The 22,835-nt window shown below is 42.0% G+C and overlaps 1 protein-coding gene across 1 annotated transcript in view; it reads left to right on the plus strand.

The window, feature by feature from the left end:
- Positions 1-10,691: 10,691 nt before the first annotated feature.
- The window catches only part of PCDH11X (protocadherin 11 X-linked), a gene marked incomplete at both ends in the record, with an annotated part of 1,090,738 nt that continues 1,078,594 nt past the window's right edge, over positions 10,692-22,835 (plus strand). Inside the window, one exon of the mRNA XM_079765368.1 lies at positions 10,692-10,734. The remainder of the gene's footprint in view (positions 10,735-22,835) is intronic.

Below are 22,835 nucleotides of genomic sequence, written 5' to 3' on the forward strand. Positions count from 1 at the left end.
TCCACAGTGGCTGCACCAGTCTGCTATCCCACCAGCAGTGCACGAGGGTTCCTTTTTCTCCACATCCTCGCCATCACTTGTCATTTGTTGACTTGTTGATAATGGCCATTCTGACAGGTGTGAGATGGTACCGCATTGTTGTTTTGATATGCATCTCTCTAATGATTAGTGATTTAGAGCAGGTTTTCATATGTCTCTTGGCCTTCCTTCTGTCTTCTTTCGAAAAGTGTCTTTTTAGATCAGTTGCCCATTTTTTGATTGGGTTGTTTATCTTCTTTTTGTTAAGCTGCATGAGTTCCCTGTAAATGTTGGAGATTAAAACCTTATCGTTGATATCATTGGCAAATATGTTCTCCCATGTAGTGGGCTTTCTTGTTGTTTTATTGATGGTTTCATTTGCTGTGCAAAAGCTTTTCATTTTGATGTAGCCCCTTTGTTTATTTTCTCTTTAGCTTCCATTGCCCTAGGAGCAGTATCAGTGAAGAAGTTCTTTTGGCATATGTCAGATATTTTTCTGCCTGTAGATTCCTCTAGTATTTTTATGGTTTCCTGTCTTATGTTTAAGTCCTTGATCCATTTTGAGTTTATTTTTGTGTATGGTGTAAGTTGGTGGTCTAGTTTCAGTTTTTTGCATGTATCTGTCCAATTTTCCCAACACCATTTGTTGAAGAGACTGTCTTGACTCCATTGTATGTTCATGCCTCCTTTGTCAAATATTAATTGAGCGTAGTGATTTGGATCGATTTCTGGGTTCTCTATTCTATTCCATTGATCTATATGTCTGTTCTTGTGCCAATACCAGGCAGTTTTGAGAACAGTGGCTTTGTAATACAGCTTGAGATCTGGTATTGAGATCCCTCCTACTTTATTCTTCTTTCTCAGGATTGCTGTGGCTATTCGGGGTCTTTTTTTATTCCACATGAATTTTTGGAAAATTCATTCTAGGTCTGTGAAGTATGCCATTGGTATTTTAATGGGAAGTGCATTGAAATTATAGATTGCTTTGGGTAGTATGGACATTTTGATGATGTTGATTCTACCAATCCATGAACATGGTATGTTCTTCCATCTGTTTATGTCTTCCTCTATCTCTTTTTTCAGTGTTGTGTAGTTTTCCGCGCATAGGTCTTTTACCTCCTTAATTAAGTTTCTTCGTAGGTATCTTAATTTTTTTGGTGTGATGGTAAATGGGATTGCTTTTTTAGTCTCTCTTTCTGTAAGTTCATTATTGGTGTATAGAAATGCCATAGATTTCTTAGCATTTATTTTGTATCCTGCTACTCTGCCGAATTCATTTATTAAGTCTAGTAGTTTTTTGGTGGAGTCTTTAGGGTTTTCTATGTACAGTATCATGTAATCTGCAAATAAGGACAGTTTTACTTCTTCTTTTCCAATTTGGATGCCTTTTATTTCTTCTTCTTCTCTGATTGCAATGGCTAGTATTTCCAACACTATGTTGAACAGGAGTGGTGAGAGTGGACATCCCTGTCTTGTTCCTGTTCTTAGGGGAAATGGTTTTAGTTTTTGCTCATTGAGTATGATGTTGGCTGTGGGTTTGTCATATATGGCTTTCATTATGTTGAGGTATGATCCTTCTATTCCCAGCTTTCTGAGAGTTTTTATTAGGAAATTGTGTTGGATTTTGTCAAATGCTTTTTCTGCATCAATTGATATGACTATATGGTTTTCATCTCTCAATTTGTTTATGTGATGTATATCATTTATTGATTTGCGAATATTGTACCATGCTTGCATCCCAGGGATGAATCCTACTTGGTCGTGGTGTATGATCTTTCTGATGTATTGCTGTAGCCAATTTGCTAGAATTTTGTTGAGGATTTTGGCATCTATGTTCATGAGGGATATTGGCCTGTAATTCTCCTTCATTGTGTTATCTTTATCTGGTTTTGGTATTAGGGTGATGGTGGCTTCATAGAAGGAGCTTGGAAGTGTTTCTTCTTCTTGAATTTTCTGGAATAATCTGAGGAGGATAGGTTTTAGTTCTTCCTTGAATGTTTGGTAAAACTCCCCTGTGAAGCCGTCTTGCCCCGGGCATTTGTTTGCTGGAAGCTTTTTGATAACTGCTTCAATTTCTTCCATAGTTATCAGCCTATTGAGATTTTTAGTCTCTTCCTGAGTAAGTTTTGGAAGGTTGTGTTTTTCTAGGAATGTGTCCATTTCCTCCAGGTTGTCTAGTTTGTTGGAGTAGAGTTGTTCATAGTATTTTTTGACAATCCTTTGTATCTTTGTGGGGTCTGTTGTTATTTCACCTCTTTCATTTCTGATTTTGTTTATTTGGGTCCTCTCTCTTTGTTTCTTGGTGAGCCTGGCTAGAGGTTCATCAAACTTTTTTATCCTTTCAAAGAACCAGCTCTTGGTTTTGTTGATCTTGTGTATTGTTTTTTTGGTCTCTATGTCATTCATTTCCGCTCTGATCTTTATTATTTCCTTTCTTCTGGTTACTGTGGGCTTTTCTTGTTGCTTCCTTTCTAATTCTTTGAGTTGTTGAGATAGATGATCTATTACCATTTTTTCTTGTTTTTTTTTGAGGTAGGCCTGTAGAGCACTGCTTTCATTGTGTCCCATAGAATTTGCAATGTTGTGTTTTTATTGTCATTAGTCTCCAGGATGTTTTTAATTTCTTCTTTGATCTCATTGATAACCCAATCATTGTTTAGTAGCATGCTATTCAGTTTCCAAGTGTATGAATTTTTTGGAATGTTTTTATTGTAGTTTATTTCTAATATCAAGCTATTGTGGTCTGAGAAATTGCTTGATATGATTTTAATCTTTTTGAGTTTGGGGAGACTTTGCTTGTTACCCAATATATGGTCTATTATTGAGAATGTCCCATGTGCACTTGAGAAGAACGTATATTCCATGGCTTTGGGGTGAAAACTCTGAAGATGTCAATTAGGTCCATCTGATCTAGTGTGTCATTTAGAATTGCTGTTTCTTTGCTGATTTTTTGTCCAGAGAATTTATCCATTGATGTCAGTGGTGTATTAAAGTCCCCTACTATGATTGTGTTGATGTTGATCTCTCCCTTGATATCGTCCAGCAGATTTTTAAGTATTTGGGCGCTCCTGCGTTGGGTGCATATACATTTACCAGAGTTATATCTTCTTGCTGGATTGCTCCCTTTAGTATTATGTAGTGGCCTTCCTTATCTCTTATTAACGCCTTTACTTTGAGGTCTATTTTATCTGATATAAGTATCACAACCCCAGCTTTTTTCTCATTTCCATTTGCCTGAAAAATGTTTTTCCATCCCTTCACTCTCAGTCTATGTGAGTCTTTTGCTCTAAGGTGGGTCTCTTGTAGACAGCAAATATGTGGGTCATGTTTTCTTATCCATTCAGCTACCCTATGTCTTTTGATTGGTGCATTTAATACATTTACATTTAATGTTGTTATTGGTAAGTTCCTGTTTGTTGTCATATTTTTTCTTAGTATTTGTGTTTCTTCTTGCCTTTCTCTTTCTTCTTTTTATAGCAGCCCCTTTAGCATTTCTTGCATTGCTGGTTTGGTAATGATGAACTTTATTAGCCCTTTTTTGTCTGTGAAGCTTCTGATTCCACCTTCAGTTTTGAATGATAGCCTTGCTGGGTATAGTGTTCTTGGATTCAGTCCCTTGTTTTGCATCACTTTGTATATTTCATTCCATTCCCTTCTGGCCTTGTGTGTTTCTGTTGAGAAATCAGTTGATATTCTGATAGGAGATCCCTTGTAGGTAACTTACTGTTACTCTCTGCCAGCCTTTAAGATTCTTGCTTTGTCGTTGGTGTTCGTCAATTTAATTATGATGTGTCTTGGTGTTGGTCTTTTGGGGTTCAACTTGTTTCGGACTCTGTGTACTTCTTGGACTTGGATAGTTTTTTTCTTGCCAATATCAGGGAAGTTTTCTGTCATTATTTCTTCTAACAGGTTTTCTATTCCTTGCTTCTCTTCCTCTCCTTCTTTTATCCCTATTATTCGAAGGTTGTTTCGTTTTGCGTTGTCCCGAAGCTCCCTTAGGCTCTCCTCTTGCTTTTTAAGTATTCTTTCCAGTTGCTGCTGTGTTTGTGTGTTTTTTTCCTACCTTGTCTTCTAATTCGCTGATGCGATCCTCAGCCTCTTCTACTGTACTCTTTAAGCCTTCCATTGTGTTCTTTATTGCAGCTATGTCGTTCTTCATCTCCTCTTGGTTTCTTTTCATGTTGGTGACATTTTCATTCAGCTCCTTATAGTTCTCATTGAGTTGTGTGTATTTGTCATCCATCCATTTAAACATCCTTATAACGAATACTCTGAATTCTTTCTCTGTTAAGCTGCTAGCCTCAAGTTCATTTAACTCCCTTTCTGGTGATTCCTCTATTTCCTCCCTTTGGGAATTTCCTTTTTTTCTCCCCATGTTTTCCTGTAATGTTTTAATTGTAGATCCGCTTGCTTTGCTACCCAGGATCTTTTGGGGATGTTGCTACTGGTGTAATCTCTCAGTTCTCCTGGGCTTGGTAATCTAGTGTAGCTCCCTACTTGAGCTACTTGGGTTCTCTTGATGTAGGCCTGCAAGCTTGAGAGGCACAACTGTGGTGTCTAAAAGTCAGCAGCTATGGAGTGGAGTGTCCCAGTTTTTGCTGTCTTGCACCCTTAGTTGAAATCGCGCGTGTCCAGTGGGAACTCACAGTGGCAACCAGGAACCGTCTGTTGGGAGAGCTCCCAGTGGCTCCCACTAGCACCCTGTGTGTAGATGGGCTCAGTGTGCCTGCCTGTTGTAAATTCCCTTCTGTGGAGGTGTGTTTGCAGGCAGGCAGCTCTGACGCACTTTGAGGGACTCTGGCACTGAAGTTAAACAGCTAGGATGTATGTGGAAAGTTATTCAGGAGAAAGAAGTTCAGAGTTTCTGCTGTGGGGCAGCGCATCCTTGGCAGTACAGAATCACACCCAGCAGGGCCTCAAGCATCTGCCCAGAGGACTCTGTGGATATATGGGCTCAGGGCGCCTTCCCTTGCTGTGGCTGTGAGTTTGCCTGCTCTGGAGTGTGCACGAACTGGTGGCGCACCCACCAGCGCACAGCTCTAACGCAATTTGAGAGACTCTGGCACTGAAGTTAAACAGGTAGGGTGTATGTGGGACGTTATTCAGGAGAAAGGAGTTCAGAGTTTCTGCTGTGGGGCAGTGCGTCCTTGGCTGTACAGAATCACACCCAGCAGGGGCTCAAGCAGCTCCCCAGAGGACTGTGTGGATATATGGGCTCAGGGCGCCTTCCCTTGCTGTGGCTGTGAGTTTGCCCATTCTGGGGTGTGCGCGAACTGGTGGTGCGCCCGCCTGCGCAAAGTTTTGACGCACCCTGGTACTGAAGTTGCACCGCAGGGGTTTCCTGGGCAGTTATTTAAGAAGAGGCAGTTCAGAGATTCTAATGTAGGGCCGCGCACCCTTGACTGTGCAGAATCACCCCCTCAGGGGCTCTCAGTGGTTCCCAAGCACTACTTGGGTAGTGGAGTGCTGGGTGCCTATGGGCTGGGGACTCGGCGAGTCCTGAGTTTCGGCGCTGGGGAGGGGGAGGTTGTACTTACTGCTTTCAGCGGCGCACTTTTGGAGATGGAGGTCTCAGGGTTCCTGCATCTGCAGCTGGGGTGGCAGGTGTTCTACCAGAGTGGCTGTAGTGACCAGGTTTGCTTTGAAACCAGACTGGATGGTGGTAAGGTTAGGATTCTAGTCTCTAGCAGTTCCGTTCTTAAAGATGGCGGAGTCTCTGTTCCACTGGTGTCCTCCCTGGAGTGTTTGCAGCGGCCACGGGGTTTTGCCAACCAAGACTGCCTGGATTGTATGCCCCCTGGAAGAACTGCAGGGTCTAACTGTTCCTATTTCACTCACACACACACCCACACAGGTCCACACACACCTCTGTCACTCCTTCACTCAATCACACACTCACCCTCCCTACCTACCTGCCGGTTGCCATCTTGGCAATATTATATTAGATCAGATTTGTGGTTTCTTGAAATCTACCTCAAAATGTTTGACCTACCACAGAAAAACTCTTTTGTGAACAAGGATTCCATAGAAGTCTTGCCTCAGATGATCTCAACTTCGTAGTCTTTTGAAGAAGATGACAAGCTTGGGTGAGACAACATTTTACTGTCCTTACAGAATTAGAAATTTTCCTCTAGGATGGTATACATTAGTATCAGAGGCACTATCATTAAGATCAGTTTTATAATGGAAGAAAATTTATATTAATACATATATATTTAAATATATTTTAGGGTTTTTTTTAATCTTTACTGTTGAAGCTATTACACATGATCCCCTTTTCCCTCATTGACCTCTCCAACCCCACCCCTCCAGGTGTTCACCACCCTATTGTATGTGTCTATGGGTAATGCATGTACCCATATGAGTTAATTGGTTGATCTTCCCCCATACTACTGTCTTCCCTCTGAGGTTTGACAGTCTGTTTGATCTTACTATGTCTCTGGGTCTATTTTTGTTCTTCAGTTTATATTGTTCATGAGATTCCACATATGAGTGAGATCAGGTGATACTTATCTTTCTCTGACTGGCTTATTTTATTTAGCATAATGCTCTCTAGGTCTATCCATGCTGTTGCAAGTGATAAGAGTTCCTTATTTTTTTTACAGCTGTGTAGTATTCCATTGTATAGATGTACCGCAGGCTTTTAATCCACTCATCTGCTGATGGGCACTTAGGCTGTTTCCAAATCTTACCTATTGTAAATTGCACTGCTATGAACATAGGGGTGCATATATTCTATCTGATAAGTGTTTCTGATTTCTTGGGATATATTCCTAGAAATGGGATCACTGGGTCAAATGGGAATTCCATTTTTAATTTTTTTAGGACACTCCAAACTGTTTTCTACAGAGGCTGCATTCCCACCAGCAGTGTATAAGGGTTCACTTTTCTCCACATCGTCGCCAATACTTGTCATTTGTTGATTTGTTGATGATAGCCATTCTGAGGTGGTACCTAATTATTGCTTTGATTTGCATCTCTCTGATGATTAGTGACTTTCAGCATTTTTTCATATTTCTCTGAGAATTTAAAAAGAATAAATCAAGAAAAGGTTATAATAAGTTAGCTAAGCCTACAACTTAAAGAATTAGAAAGAGAGTAACAAGAAAAGCCTAGAGTAAGTAAAGAAAATAATAAAGGTCAGAGAGGATATAAATTACATAGAGACAAAAAAAAACAATTTAAAAAAATCAATAAAATCAAGAGCTGGTTCTTTGAAAGGATAAACAAGATTGTTGCATCTCTAGCCAGATTCACCAAGAAACAAAGAGGACCCAAATAAACAAAATCAGAAATCAAAGAGGTGAAATAACAACTGACCCCATAGGGATATAAAGGATCATAAAAAACTACTAGGAACAGTAACTCTATTCCAATAAGCTGGACAACCTTCACCAAATGGACATATTCCTAGAAAAATACGATCTTCCAAAACTCAACCAGCAAGAATCAGAAAACCTGAATAGACCAATAACTACTGATGAAGTTGAAGCAGTAATAAGACATTCCCAGCACACAAAAGCCCTGGTCCTGATGGCTTCATGGGGGAGTTTTGCCAAACATTCAAAGAAGAATTAACACCTATTCTCCTCAAACTAGTCCAAAAATATTAAAAAGGAACACTTCCAAACTCTTTCTATGAAGCCAGCATTACCCTAATCTCAAAACTAGATAAAGACACTACAAAGAGAAGTATAGGCCAATATCCCTGATAAAAATAGATGCCCAAATCCTCAACTAAATTCTAGCAAATTGGGTCCAGCAATACATTAGAAAGATCATACACCGTGACCATGTGGAATTTATTCCAGGGATGCAAGGCTGGTACAATATTTGCAATCAATAAATGTGATGTATCAAATAAACTGAAAGATAAAAACCACATGATCATACCAATAGATGCAGAAAAAACATTCGACAAAATCCAACACCTTTTGTTGATAAGAACAATCAACAAAGTGGGAATAGAGGGGTCAGACCTCAACATAATAATGTATGACAAACCCATAGCCAACATCATACTCAATGTGCAAAAACTAAAACCATTTCCCATAAGTACAGGAACAAGACAGGGGTGCCTACTTTCAACACTCCTGCTCAACATAGTACTACACATGCTAGCCATAGCCAGCAGAAAGAAGAAGAAATAAAAGACATCCAAATTGGAAAGGAGGAAGTAAAACTCTCATTATTCACAGATGACATATTATACATAGAAAACCCTAAAGACTTCATAAAAAAAAAAACTACTAATTTAAAAAATGAATTCAGCAACGTAGCAGGATATAAAATTAACACCCAGAAATCTACGGCATTTTTATACACCAACTAGAGGCCCGATGCGCCAAATTCATGCACGGGGGTGGGGGGACCCCTCAGCCTGGCCTGCGCCCTCTCGCAATGTGGGACCCCTCGGGTAGGGTCCCTAGGCCTGGCCTATTGGGGCTTTCCTTCCCCTGGTTGCTGGCAGCTGGCCCTGCCCCCACTGCTGCCACTGCTTGTCATGTGAGACAATGCGCCTCCCTCCTCTCCACCGGTCACCTCCCTGTATGGCGACAGGCATGGGGTGAGATCAGTTGGCTGGCCTGGGCTTCTCTCTGTGGGCGATCTATTGCTGGGCCCCAGATCGATCTCCCTGCAAAGGGAGGTTCAGCCCACCTGCTACAGGACCACTGGTCGGGTAGCCTGGGCCTCCGCCTTTGAGGCTATCAATCGCTGTGCACAGGGAGGCCCTGCCCACCCAACCAGCCTGGGCTCTGAGATTGATCACAGCACATAGGGAGGCCCTGCCCACCCAGCTGGGGCTCTGTGATCAATTGCTGGGCAGAGGGTGGCCTGGGCCTCCCTCTGTGGGGCGATTGTGGGGGTTGGGGGACCCCCCCCCCCCGACCCCGACCAATGGCATCACACCTGCCTTGGCTGGCCTGGCACCAGTGCATGTCATAGTGTGGTCATCTGGAAGGTCATTTGGATGGTCATTCTGCTCTTTGGTAGTTCGGTTGATTTTCATATTATGCTTTTATTATTATAGATAATGAACTCTCAGAAAGGGAAACTAAACAATCCCATTTACCATTGCAACAAAAAAATTGAGATACCTAGGAATAAAGTTAACCATGGAGGTAAAAAACTTGTACTCTGAAAACTACAGGATGTTCAAATAAAGTGAGAGGAAGAGCTATGCAAGTGGAAGAATATACTGTGTTCATGGATTGGTAGAATCAATATAATTAAAATAGCCATACTACCCAAAGCAATCTATAGATTCAATGCAGACCTATTAAATTACTAATGGCATATTTCACAGAAATAGAACAAATATTCCAAAAATTTATATTGAATATAAAAAGGCCCCAAACAGCTGTAACAATCCTGAGAAAGAAGAACCAGTTGGAGGGATCACAATACCAAATTTCAAGCTATATTTCAAAGCCATTGTTCTCAAAACTGCCTGGTACTGGCACAAGAACAGACATATAGACTGATGGAACAAAACAGAGAACCCAGAAATCAACCCAAGCCATTATGCTCAATTAATATTTAACAAAGGAGGCAAGAGAATACAATGGAGTCTAGACAGTCTCTTCAATAAATAGTATTGGGAAAATTGGACAGACACATGACAAAAAAAAAAAAAGAAGTGAAACTAGACCACCAACTTACACCAAACACAAAAATAAACTCAAAATGGATAAAAGACTTAAATATAAGATGTGAAGCCATAAAAATCCTAGAAGAAACCATTGGCAGCAAAATCTCAGACATCTCTCTAGCAATATGTTTTAGGATACACCTCCTAAGACAGTGGAAACGAAGGACAAAATAAACAAATGGGACTACATCAAAATAAAAAGCTTCTGCACAGCAAAAGAAACCATCGACAAAACAATAAGAGAGCCCACTCCATGGGAGAACATATTTGCTAGTGATACATCTGATAAGAGGTTAAGCTCCACAATGTATGGGGAAATCATACAACTTAACAAAAGTAAGATAAAGAATCCAATTAGAAATGGGCAAAGGACCTAAATGGACAGTTCTCCAAAGTGGACATACAAATTGATATTAATATTTAGGTAACTATGAATTTGTAGTGACATAATGTGTGATTAATAATCAAGGCAGTATTATTTTTCTTAGCTTCAGAAAATAATTACTACTAGGTAATGTTTCTAGGCTCACACCTACTCCATGTATATAGAGCCTTGAATCTATGCTTTCTACTCTTTCATAAACCTACTGAAGATTCCATATTCCATGTTTTAGTTTTATAGACATGTTATAACAGTCCAAGGGAGAAAGCCCAATTAGTGTATAAGACATTTTTATTTAACCTTCCCCTACCAGACAAATAAGGGTAGCAGAGACTTTGCTCCCCTTGAATTCCTAGAACATTTTGTGCCTACATTTCAGAGTCATGAGTTACTTGCTGCTAATAGCACTTCATCTAATAAGTAATAGAGAATCCTTGCATCCCTGAAACTAAAGAAAGGGACCTTGGAGACCCTACTGTGCCAACTCCCACCTCATGTAGCATGAGGTTATTGAAGCTCTCTCTATTTAGTGCAAGTATTTTACTTAAGTTTCAACTTATTACGCTGTACTGTATCCACAGATATTTTTCTTCCCTTCCCTCTTTTCATCCTCCATGTCACAGCTGATTGCAGAGCACTATGAGGACTGTACGAAAGTGGTTTTTTATTCAAATATTTCAAGGTTATTTTTATATATGTTAAATACCATGTAAGGCACACTTCCCTGGGTCTTTGCAGGAGTACAAATTTTACCTAAACTATCATTTTTAGTGTTTGAACTTTTCCTTTTCTTAGATAATTTGTGTCAACCTTAAAATGATTACAGAATGAAAGCGGCGAAAGGGTATGCTATATTTCAATATACTAATCGATATCATGTGAGGAGAGATATAAAACAAAAAAAGAATCCCACAGATTACAGTAAACATTTCTGTTGGCTTGGGTGACCACATATGTCATCAATGTATTGTCAATTTCTAAAGAATCAGTTATCGGAAGGGCACAACACTACATAAAACCCTACTGATGGGAACCTGTGAAGACCTGAAGGTCCTTTTGGATTATGGTAAGATGCCATTAGGTCCATTAGTTATTCATGTACTACTACATTATAGAAGTGCCGATTTTCAAAATGAATAACTTTTCTGTGGACTATGAGCATTCTGGGTAGAGGGACAGTTTTTTTGTTTGTTTGTTTGTTTTATTTTATTTTTTTGCATTTCCAATGCCTGGTACAGAGAAACTACTCAAAAAACATATACCAAACTAGCAAAAAATAGGTTGTTCTAATTAATAAATATATGGAATTTCTTGAAATGGTAAAAGGATGATTCAATTGAATAATAAATGATCAATAAAATGAATAAATGCAGTTTTAGATCCTATTTAATTAAACAAAATGTGAAATCCTATATAATAAAGAGGTTATATGCAAATTAACCCTCACATCATCACAAGATGGCTACACCCACAGTGGAGGCCGGGTTCCCGTAATGAGCAATCAGCAGGGACCTGAGGCTGTGCTCCCTGCCCTAGGGGGCTTGATGGGGGAAACTCAGGCTGTGCCCCGCACCTGGCGGGGCTTGATGGGGGACCTCAAGCTGTGCCTCCATCATGGCCCAGGCCGGGGGACTTCAGGCCACACCGCCTGCCCTGGTGCCAGGCCAGGGACCTCAGGCTGCACCCTTCACCCTGGGCCGGGGGACCTGAGGCTGCGCCCCCTGCCTGGCATGCACCAGGGGACCTGAGGCTGTGCCCCCCAGCCAGAGAGGCTTGACGGGGGACCTAAGGCTGTGCCCCCCAACCAGCACCAGGCCAGGGGACCTGAGGCTGTGCCCCTGTCCGGCAGGGCTTGATGGGGTTGGGGCTGGCTGGGTCTGGATAGCACCCAATGGAGGTGGAGCCAGCTGGGTCTCAATCTCACACAATTTCGAGGTGCACGCGGGTGGGCAGGGACTTGACTCTGGGTCCCATGGCATGCCCCAGACTCTGACAGGATGAAGATTTTTCATATACATTTTACTAATTTTCTTTCATCTCAGACACTTCTATTATAGGGAAAGGGCAAATAGCAATATTAATATATTTCCTCTAATTAATTCCCTTTTAATGTGTATGAATTTCTTGCACCAGGCCACTAGTACTGTATAAAATGTCATGGGAGATTTTATTTTTTCAAAAAGAATTCAAATTTGTAATTTATTGATTAACATGTCCTCCAATGCACCCTTTGCCTTCTCACAGTATTTGTGATATACTAATACAGTATATTTGATTAGTTACTATAAAATAAAATACAAGTTTTTTAAGTTTTTTGCCACAAATTCTAATTCTCAGTTTCTCTCTTCATGTGGCAGAAGAAAAGAGTGAAATATGTGTCACACACCCCACATATTTTTCAATTGATTTTTCGAGAGAGAGAGAGAAGAGAGAGCGAGATTGAGAGGAACATTGACTTGTTGTTCCATTTCATTATGCATTCATTGGTTGATTCTTGTATGTGCCCTGACAGCAGATCAAAAGCCCAACCTTGGCGCTTTAGGACGATGTTCTAACCAGCTGAGCTACCCAACCCGGACTCAGGCACATTAATCATTCCTTAGGGAAGAAAAGATTTAAACAACCTTCTTTTACTTTAAAAAATATGTATTAAAGTATACTTGGCATATAATATTGTATTAGTTTAAGGTATAAAACTAATAGTGATTTGATATTTACTAGTATATACATTATATGATCACCATGATATGTCCATTAACCATCTATCACTGTGCAAAGATTTATGATATTACTGACTTTATTCCCTGTGTTGTACATGGCTTATTTATTTTATAACTGGAAGTTTGTATCTCTTATCCCCTTCACTTTTCTCTCCCATCCCACTACAGTGTCAGTTTGAGCTCAAGGGATTTGTTTCTTCGTCATTTTAGACTTTTAACCCTTTGCACTCACTTGCTTTTTTCTCGATTCCTTTATTCTAATGCTAACCGTGTTGAGTCACACTCGACATCCGAGTGCAAAAGGTTAATCGCTTCTTGTACTTTTTTGGTCATTATTTTCATTATTCCTTTCCATTGTCTCCATTGCTTCTCTATCTCTTCCCATGATTTACTTCAGGTACTCAAATCCATTCTCAGTAGTATTCAGGACCACCACATCCATCAAATATCCCCACACCTTCCTTGTACTTCTGTCTTTCATGTTTCCCATTCATTGAAGTCATTCCCAATTCTACTACTGTTTTGCCAAATTCCTCACCATACTTTTGAGCTTCTATAATTTTTCCAAGTCTTTACCAACTCCTTAGGTTCCATATCTCCTTCACTCCAATTTCTGCTAATTAGTTTTTATCCATTCTTGTCTGGCCTAGACTCTATGAATACTTCTTATTCTCCTAGTCCACACCTATCCTAAAAAATCATTCCTTGTCATTCATTTTAAACTAGAAGCCTGGTGCACGAAATTCGTGCACGGCGGGGGGTTGTCCCTCAGCCCAGCTTGTACCCTTTCCAATCTGGGACTCCTGGAGGTATGTCTGACTGCCCGTTTAGGCCCGATCCTGGTGGGAATGGGCCTAAACGGGCAGTCGGACATCCCTCTCACAATCCAGGACTGCTGGCTCCCAACTGCTTGCCTGCCTGCCTTCCTGATTGCCCCTAACCGCTTCTGCCTGCCAGCCTGATCACCCCCTAACCACTCCGCTGCCAGCCTGGTTGATGCTTAACTGCTCCCCTGCCAGCCTGTTTGCCCCCAACTTCCCTCCTCTGCCAGCCTGGTTACCCCTAACTGCCCTCTCCTGCAGGGTTGATCACATCCAACTGCCCTCCCTTGCAAGCCTGGTCCCTCTCAACTGCCCTCCCTTGCAGGCCGGGTGCCTCCCAACTGCCTTCTCCTGCTGGTCATCTTGTGGTGGCCATCTTGTGTCCACATGGGGGCAGGATCTTTGACCACATGGGGGCAGCTATATTGTGTGTTGCAGTGATGATCAATCTGTATATTATTCTTTTATTAGATAGGATAGAGGCCTGGTGCACGGGTGGGGGCCAGCTGGTTTGCCCTGAAGGGTGTCACAGATAAGGGTGGGGGTTCCCTTGGGGTGTGGGGCGGCCTGAGCGAGGGGCCTGTGGTGGTTTGCAGGCCGGCCACGCCCCCTGGAAACCCAAGGGGAGGCCCTGGTATCTGGAATTTATTTTCCTTCTACAATTGAAACTTTGTAGCCTGGGGCAACAGCCATTTCTGGGGCGGCAGCCATTTCTGTGGCAGTTAATTCACCTTCTACAATTGAAACTTTGTAGCCTTAAGCGGGTGAGCCCGGCCAGGGTGTGCAGAAAGCTTTGCTTCCCCTGTTGCCGGCGACAACCCTGGCCTGCTCTCTCAAGCTCCATTCTGCCGCCATTTGTTTGAATTTGTTTACCTTCTATAATTGAAACTTTGTAGCTTGAGTGGAGGGTTAGGCCTGCAACGGCTATGGAAAGCTTGGCTTGCTCTGTTACCTGGGAAACCTTGCTCTCTGTGGCTGTAGCCATCTTGGATTGGGGTTAATTTGCATACTCGCCCTGATTGGCTGGTGGGCGTGGCTTGGCTGGTGGGCGTGGCTTATGTAGTGGAGTGATGGTTAATTTGCATATTACCATTTTATTAGAGAGGATGTAATTTTTATATTTCAATTACAGCTTACATTCTATATAATTTGTATAGCATAGTGGTTAGAAAATCATGTACTTTAAAAAGTGTTCCCCCAATATTTCGAGTCACCATCTGACACCTTTCATAATTATTACAATACTAGAGGCCCGGTGCATGAAATTCGTGAATGGGGGGAATCCCCTCACCCTCTCCAATCTGGGACCCCTTGGGGGATGTCTGACTGCAGGTTTAGGCCCGATCCCGAGGATTGGGCCTAAACTGGCAGTCAGACATCCCTCTCACAATCCTGGACCGCTGGCTCCTAATTGCTCACATGCCTGCCTGCCTGTTTGCCCCTAACTGCCCCCATTGCCAGCCTGATTGCTACTCACTGCCTCTGTGTGCCAGCCTGATCACCCCTAACTGTCTGCCCCTGCTAGTCTGGTTGCCCCTAACTGCCCCCCCCCGCCGGCCTGGTCACCCCTTACTGCCCCCCTGCTGGCCTGGTTGCCCCCAACTGCCCCCCACCGGCCTAGTTGCCCCTCACTGCCCCCCTGCCAGCCTAATTGCCTCAACTGCCCCCTGCTGGCCTGGTCACCCCCAACCGGCCTGGTCGCCCCTAACTTCCCCCCACCGGCCTGGTCGCCTCTTACTGCCCTCCTGCGGGCCTAGTCATCTCCAAATGCCCCCCTTTGCTGGCCTGGTCACCGCTAATTCCTCCCCACCAGCCTGGTTGCCACCAAATGCCCCCCTACTGGCCTGGTCACCCCCAACTGTCCCCCCTGCCAGCCTGGTCGCCCCTTATGGCCCCCCTGCCAGTCTGGTTTCCCCACACAGCCTGCTTATTTAGTTGTTTGGTTGTCCCTCACTAACCCCCCTGCAGGTCTGGTCATAGGCAGCCATCTTGTGAGGGTGTGACAGTCAATTTGCATATCACCTCTTTATTATATAGGATTATTGACTGTCTTCACTATGCTATACTTTCCATCCCCATAACTATTTTGTAACTAACAATTTCTACTTTTTCATTTTTCACCCCTCCCCTACCTCTCTCCACTCTGGCAACCATCAGTCTGTTCTCTGTATCAGTGAGTCTGTTTCTATTTTGTTTGTTAGTTTATTTTGTTCTTTATTTTTTGTTTTTGTTTTGTTTAATATTGATTTCAGAGAGGAAGGGAGAGGGAGAGAAATGTAGATACATCACTGATGAGAGAGAATCATTGATTGGCTGCCTCCTGCACACCCCACACTGGAGATCAAGCCTGCAACCTGGGCATGTGCCCTGACCAGGAATTGAATCTGTGACCTCCTGGTTCATAGGTAGACTCAACCACTGAGCCATGCCATCCGGGTCTATTTGTTCTTTAGATTCTGCATATGAGTTAAATCCTACAGTATTTGTCATTCTCTGACTGATTTATTTCACATAGCATAATACTTTCTTGATCCATCTATGCTATTGAAAATGGTAAAAGTTCATTCTTTTTATGGCCAAGTAATATCCATGGTATATATGTACCACCACTTTTATAACTACCCATGTATTGATGAGTATTTGGGCTGCCTCCATATATAGGCTTTTATAATTAACTAGAGGCCCAGTGCATGAAATTCGTGCACGGGGGTGGGGGGCTTGTCCCTCAGCCCGGCCTGCACCCTCTCCAATCTGGGACCCCTCAAAGGATACCCTACATCCAGTTTACAGGGATCGGGCTCATACAGTCGGACATCCCTCTTGCAATCCGGGACTGCTGGCTCCTAACCGTTCACCTGCCTGCCTGCCTGATTGCCCCTAACCACTCTACCTGCCAGCCTGATCACCCCCAACTGACCCCCGCCACTGGCCTGCTCACCCCCAACTGCCCCCCTGCCAGACTGATCACCCCAACTGCCCCCCGTGCCAGTGTGCTTGCCCCCAACTGCCTCCCCTGCCAGCCTGCTTGCCCCCAACTGCCCCCCCCTGCTGGCCTGCTTGTCCCCACCCTCCCTCCCCACTGGCCTGCTCACTCCCAACTGCCCCCCTGTGGGACTGCTCACTCCAAACTGCCCCTCCCCCCGCTGTCCTGATCACCTCCAACTGACCCCCACTGATGGCCTGATCACCCCCAATGCCTCCCCCACCAGCCTGATCACCCACAACTGCCCTCCCCTCTTGGCCTCTAACCACCTCAGCCTTGCCACCATGGCTTTGTCCAGAAGAACGTCTGGAAGGTCTCCTGGAAGGTCTCCTAGTCTAATTAGCATATTATGCTTTTATTAGTATAGATAGAGGCCTGGTGCATGGGTGGGGGCCGGCTGGTTTGCCCTGAAGGGTGTCCCGGATCAGGGTGGGGATTCCCTTGGGGCATGGGGCGGCCTGGGCGAGGGGCCTGTGGTGGTTTGCAGGCTGGCTATGCCCCCATGGGGTGAGGGTCCCCACTGGGGGGCCTCACCAGCCAGGGTGAGAGGCTGAGGGCTGTTTTCAAGCCAGCCACAGACCCTTCAGGGTGGGGGTCCCCACTGGAGTTCCTGACCAGCCTGGGTGAGGGGCTGATGGCTGTTTGCAGCCTGGCCAAGCCCCCCAGTGGGGACCCTCACCCCATGGGGATGTGGCCAGCCTGGGTAAGGGGCTTTTTTCTTTTTTTTTTCAGTGCCTCCTTGCGTGGAGGCCAGGTCCGGCTAGAAGCAGGTACCTGGGATTTATTTATCTGCTATAATTGAAACTTTGTAGCCTTGAGCAGAGGCCAGGGCCAGCCAGGGCAGGCGGGAAGCTTGGCTTCCTCCATCGCCGGGGGCAACCCAGGCCTCCTGCTCCAGCTCCGTGGCTGCTGCCATCTTGGTTGGGTTAATTTGCATACACACTCTTGATTGGCTGGTGGGTGTGGGCATAGCAGAGGTATGGTCAATTTGCATGTTTCTCCTTTAGATAGGATGCTTCAGTGAACATAGAAGTGCATATATTCTTTCAAATTAGTGTTTTGGCTTCATTTGGATATACTATAGCCAATTGTGGACTTGCTGGATCATAAAGCAGTTCCATTTTTAATTTTTTGAGGAAAGTCCATATTGATTTCCACAGTGCTGCACCAGTCTACATTTCCACTAACAGTTTACGAGGGTTCACTTTTCTCCAATCTTCACCAACATTTGTTTGTTGATTTATTGATAATAGCTCAATAAGCTGCACTGTCCAATATTGTAGTCCTTAAGCACTTCTGCCTGTTGAACACTTGAAGTGTGCTAGTGCAACTGATCACTGGGATTTTTAATTTAATTTTTGTTTTTATAGCTAGCTATGCAAGGGCTACTGTATTGAACTGTTAGCTCCAGATGCTTATTTGTAGTCTAAATATGACTGTACTTTGCAAAATGAGACTTCTTTTATCAGAGTCTAATATTTGCTTTTAAAATTTTGTTCCTGTGCCATCTATAATATCAAGTCCTGACATGAAGTAATTTTATCATAAATAGCACTGGCCTTTATTTTCCAGGGGTGTCATTTTATAGGAAGAATCAATGCAGCATGTGATTTCAATTTCCTAGAATTTGTGCCAGTTATAGCAAGTGTGAAATATTTCTGGTTATAATAACTCATTCTTTAATCTTGATTAAGGATTTAAATATCTTTATTTTTGCTTTTTTATAAAGATTTTAAAATTGATTTTTAGAAAGAAAGGAAAATAGGAGAGAGAGAAACATTGACATGAGAGTGAAACATTGATCGGTTTCCTCCTGCATGCCTCCTACCTGTATTGAGCTTACAAACAAGGCATATGCCATAATGGGAAATCAAACCAGCAACCTTTTGATGCATGGGATGACACCCAACCAACTGAGTTACACTGGGCAGGGCTGAAATATCTTTGAAAAGGAAAAATAATCTTTGAGTGTTTCTAATATTTCTTGGAATAATAAGAAAATTTGAGGACAATATTATACAGTTATCATCTATATAGGAATTATAACTTATCTAAAATGAGAGAAAGGCAATTTTCACCTGTTTCACAAAGGATTTCAAGTTGAAATCATCACAGTAAGTTGTAATTCTAAAAATCCAAAGATTATTTTTGGAGGAAAAGTAGCATAATCATTTGAGCCTCCAGTTCCTAATAAGATGAATGATGTCTTTATTTTCCTTCCTTGGCAAACTTTTTTTAAAAAACTAAATTGAAATCTAGTTTTCAGAATATATATTTGTTTGTTTTTTTGCAAACTTTCATAAATAAGCAAAGTTAAAATTATATTTTTCATAAGCAGTACAATAGATAAATTAAGAAAAATAAATGCCTAAATATCTTTTTGTCTCCATATGCATTAGTTTTGGGACTTTGTAAAAGTGTCAGCGGTGGTCAAGGGGTTCTCTAGCTGAAGATAAGCTCTGGCCAGAGATAGTACTCTGCACTCCCAGTTCTTACTTTGCTTGTAGGAATGAATTCAAACAAGAGGCAAGAAATAGCAGCAAAAGCAGATGAGGATTTACTTGTAGGAAATAAATACACTCAGATAGGACCTGAGCAGACAACTCAGTCAGCTGAAACAGAACTGAGTGCCCTGACATTTGGGAGTTTGAGGTTTTGATACCCCTAGGCTAGAATGGCTCTAGGCAAGCAGCACATCATCCCCTCCTTCATGTCTCAAAAAATGTATATTTAAGCTATAAGACTCCTTCATCTAGGTGCTATGCCACCAGAGGGGCTCTTAATCTTTCCTTTTCACATAGGGCCCTGCCACCTCCATTGTCTATTTTCAGGTTGTCATATCTCAAATATGCTTTCTCCAAGCCCCAGCTGCCTCTCCCAGCTCATATATTTCTATTTGCCCACTCTAACAAAAGTATTTCATTTTAGGACTGCCTTAATATGAGAGTAACTTTGACCACACCACTTCCATTTCAAATATTGTTTAATGGACTGGCATTTTGATTTTTTTACTATTTTTAATTTTAAGTTACTTTTTATTCAATATTATTTTGTATTAGAGGCCTGGTGCATGAAATGTGTGCACTTGGGTGGGAGGGGTCCCTCAGCCCGGCCTGTGCCCTCTCACAGTCCTGGAGCCCTCAGGAGATGTCCCCCTGACGGCTTAGGCCCGCTCCCAGTCAGTTGGACATCCTTAGCACTGCCACGGAGGCAGGAGAGGCCGGGCTTCTGGCTGAGCGGCACTCCTGCTGTGGGAGCACACTGACCACCAGGGGGCAGCTCCAGCATTGAGCATCTGCTGCCTGGTGGTCAGTGCTTGTCATAGTGACCTGTCGTTCCACTGTTCGGTCGATTTGCATATTAGCCTTTTATTATATAGGATTAGTTTAAGTTGTACAGCATAGATGTTAGGCAAAGATACATTTTACAAATTGTTCCCCACTGAGATTTTCAGTACCCAATTGGTACCATACATAGTTATTACAATATTATTGATGATATTCCTTATACTGTACTTTACATCCCTATGACTATTTTGTAACTTCTAATCTGAAAACTATGGAAAACAGTATGGCATTTCCTCAAAAAATGTAAAATGAAAACTGCCTTATGACCTAATGATTCCACTTCTGTGTGTATATCAACTGACACTTTTTCCTTGAAATGCTGTGCATGTGAACACACACACAGACACACACACACACACACACACACATGCACACACAAGAATGTACACTCTGAAACATGAACATTATTATTTTAATCATATAAATGAAATATATCATGAATATTCCACAGTTAGGATTTAGCAATTGCTTGTTGGTTCCAAGAACAAAAGTGTATCCAACTCTAAAAATGAAACTTTTATATTCTTAATTTCCCCTTTGACAGTTACTTAAAGTAATTGTGAGGTTAATGCACTGCTTGATTTATTTTAAAAGTAACAAATTCTTCTTATAATATGCTAGCTCACTACTATATAGAGGGAAGACTCTTTACTTATTGTGAGAAAGTGTGTAGTATGGTGAATAAAGGCTAATGAGGAAAAGAATCACTTTTTTTTCCTTTTAATTTCTTTATTGATTAAGGTGTCACATATCCGTCCTCATCCCCCCATTCCCATCCCACACCCCTCCCCACGGATGCCCCAACCCCCTGTTGATCTTTTTTTTAAAATTTATTTTTATTTATTTATTTTATTTATTTATTTATTTTCCATTTTTTTATTAAGGTATTATATGTGTACATATCTAACCATTGCCCCCCCCACTCCCATATATGCCCTCACCCCCCAGAGTTTTGCATCCATTGGTTATGCTTATATGCATGCATACAAGTCCTTTGATTGATCTCGTATCTCCCCCACCTCTCCCTAACCTTCCCCCTGTAATTTGACCATCTGTTTGATGCTTTACTGTCTCTGTATCTTTTTGTTCAAGTTTATAATGTTCTTTATTATCCATAAATGAGTGAGATCATGTGGTATTTTTCTTTCATTGACTGACTTATTTCACTTAACATAATGTTCTCCAATTCCATCCAGGTTGCTGCAAATGATGAGAATTCCTTCTTTTTTATGGCAGCATAGTATTCCATTGTGTAGATGTACCACTGTTTTCTGATCCAGTCATCTGCTGACGGGCACCTAGGCTGTTTCCAAATCTTAGCTATGGTGAATTGTGCTGCTATGAACATAGGGGTGCATATATCCTTTCTGATTGGCGTTTCTAGTTTCTTCGGATATATTCCCAGGAGTGGGATTACTGGGTCAAATGGGAGTTCCATTTTCAGTTTTTTGAGGAAACTCCATACTGATCTCCACAGTGGCTGCACCAGTCTGCATTCCCACCAGCACTGCACGAGGGTTCCTTTTTCTCCGCATCCTCGCCAACACTTGTCATTTGTTGATATGTTGATGATAGCCATTCTGACAGGTGTGAGATGGTACCGCATTGTTGTTTTGATTTGCATCTCTCGGATAATTAGTGACGTTGAGCAGGTTTTCATGTGTCTCTTGGCCTTCCTTCTGTCTTCTTTTGAAAAAGATTCTATTTAGGTCTGTTGCCCATTTTTTTTATTGGATCATTTATCTTCCTTTTATTAAGTTGTATAAGCTGCCTGTAGATGTTGGAGATTAAACCTTTATCAGTGATGCCATTTGCAAATATGTTCTCCCATGCAGTGGGTCTTCTTTTTGTTTTGCTGATGGTTTCTTTTGCTGTGAAAAAGCTTTTTATTTTTATGTAGTCCCATTTGTTAATTTTCTCTTTAGCTTCCATTGCCCTAGGTGCAGTGTCAGTGAAGAATTTCTTTTGGCATATGTCTGAGATTTTGCTGCCTGTGGATTGCTCTAGTATTTTTATGGTTTCCCGTCTTATGTTTAAGTCCTGTATCCATTTTGAGTTTATTTTTGTGTGTGGCGTAAGTTGGTGATCAAGCTTCATTTTTTTGTATGTATCTGTCCAATTTTCCCAACACCATTTATTGAAGAGACTGTCTTTATTCCATTGTATGTTCATGCCTCCTTTGTCAAATATTAATTGAGCATAGTGGTTTGGGTCAATATCTGGATTCTCTATTCTGTTCCATTGACCTATATGACTGTTCTTGTGCCAGTACCAGGCTGTTTTGAGAACAGTGGCTTTGTAATACAGCTTGAAATCTGGTATTGAGATCCCTCCTACTTTATTCTTCTTTCTCAGGATTGCTGTGGCTATTTGGGGTCTTTTTTTATTCCAGATGAATTTTTGGAGAGTTCTTTCTAGGTCTGTGAAATATGCCATTGGTATTTTAATGGGGAGTGCATTGAATCTATAGATTGCCTTGGGTAGTATGGACATTTTAATGATGTTGATTCTACCAATCCATGAACATGGTATGTTCTTCCATCTGTTTACATCTTCCTCTATCTCTTTTTTCAGTGTCCTGTAGTTTTCCGTGTCATAGGTCTTTTACCTCCTTAGTTAAGTTTATTCCTAGGTATCTTAATTTTTTTGGTGCGATGGTAAATGGGATTGCCTTTTTAGTCTCTCTGTCTGTAAGTTCACTATTGGTGTATAGAAAGGCCATAGATTTCTTGGCGTTAATTTTGTATCCTGCTACATTGCGGAATTCATTTATTAAGTCTATTAGTTTTTTGACGAAGTCTTTTGGATTTTTTATGTACAATATCATGTCGTCTGCAAATAAAGACAGCTTTACTTGTTCTTTTCCAATTTGGTTGCCTTTTATTTCTTCTTCTTGTCTAATTGCAATGGCT

The sequence above is a fragment of the Cnephaeus nilssonii genome, assembly GCF_951640355.1.
Source record: "Cnephaeus nilssonii genome assembly, chromosome: X".
Classification (NCBI taxonomy): Eukaryota; Metazoa; Chordata; class Mammalia; order Chiroptera; family Vespertilionidae; genus Cnephaeus; species Cnephaeus nilssonii.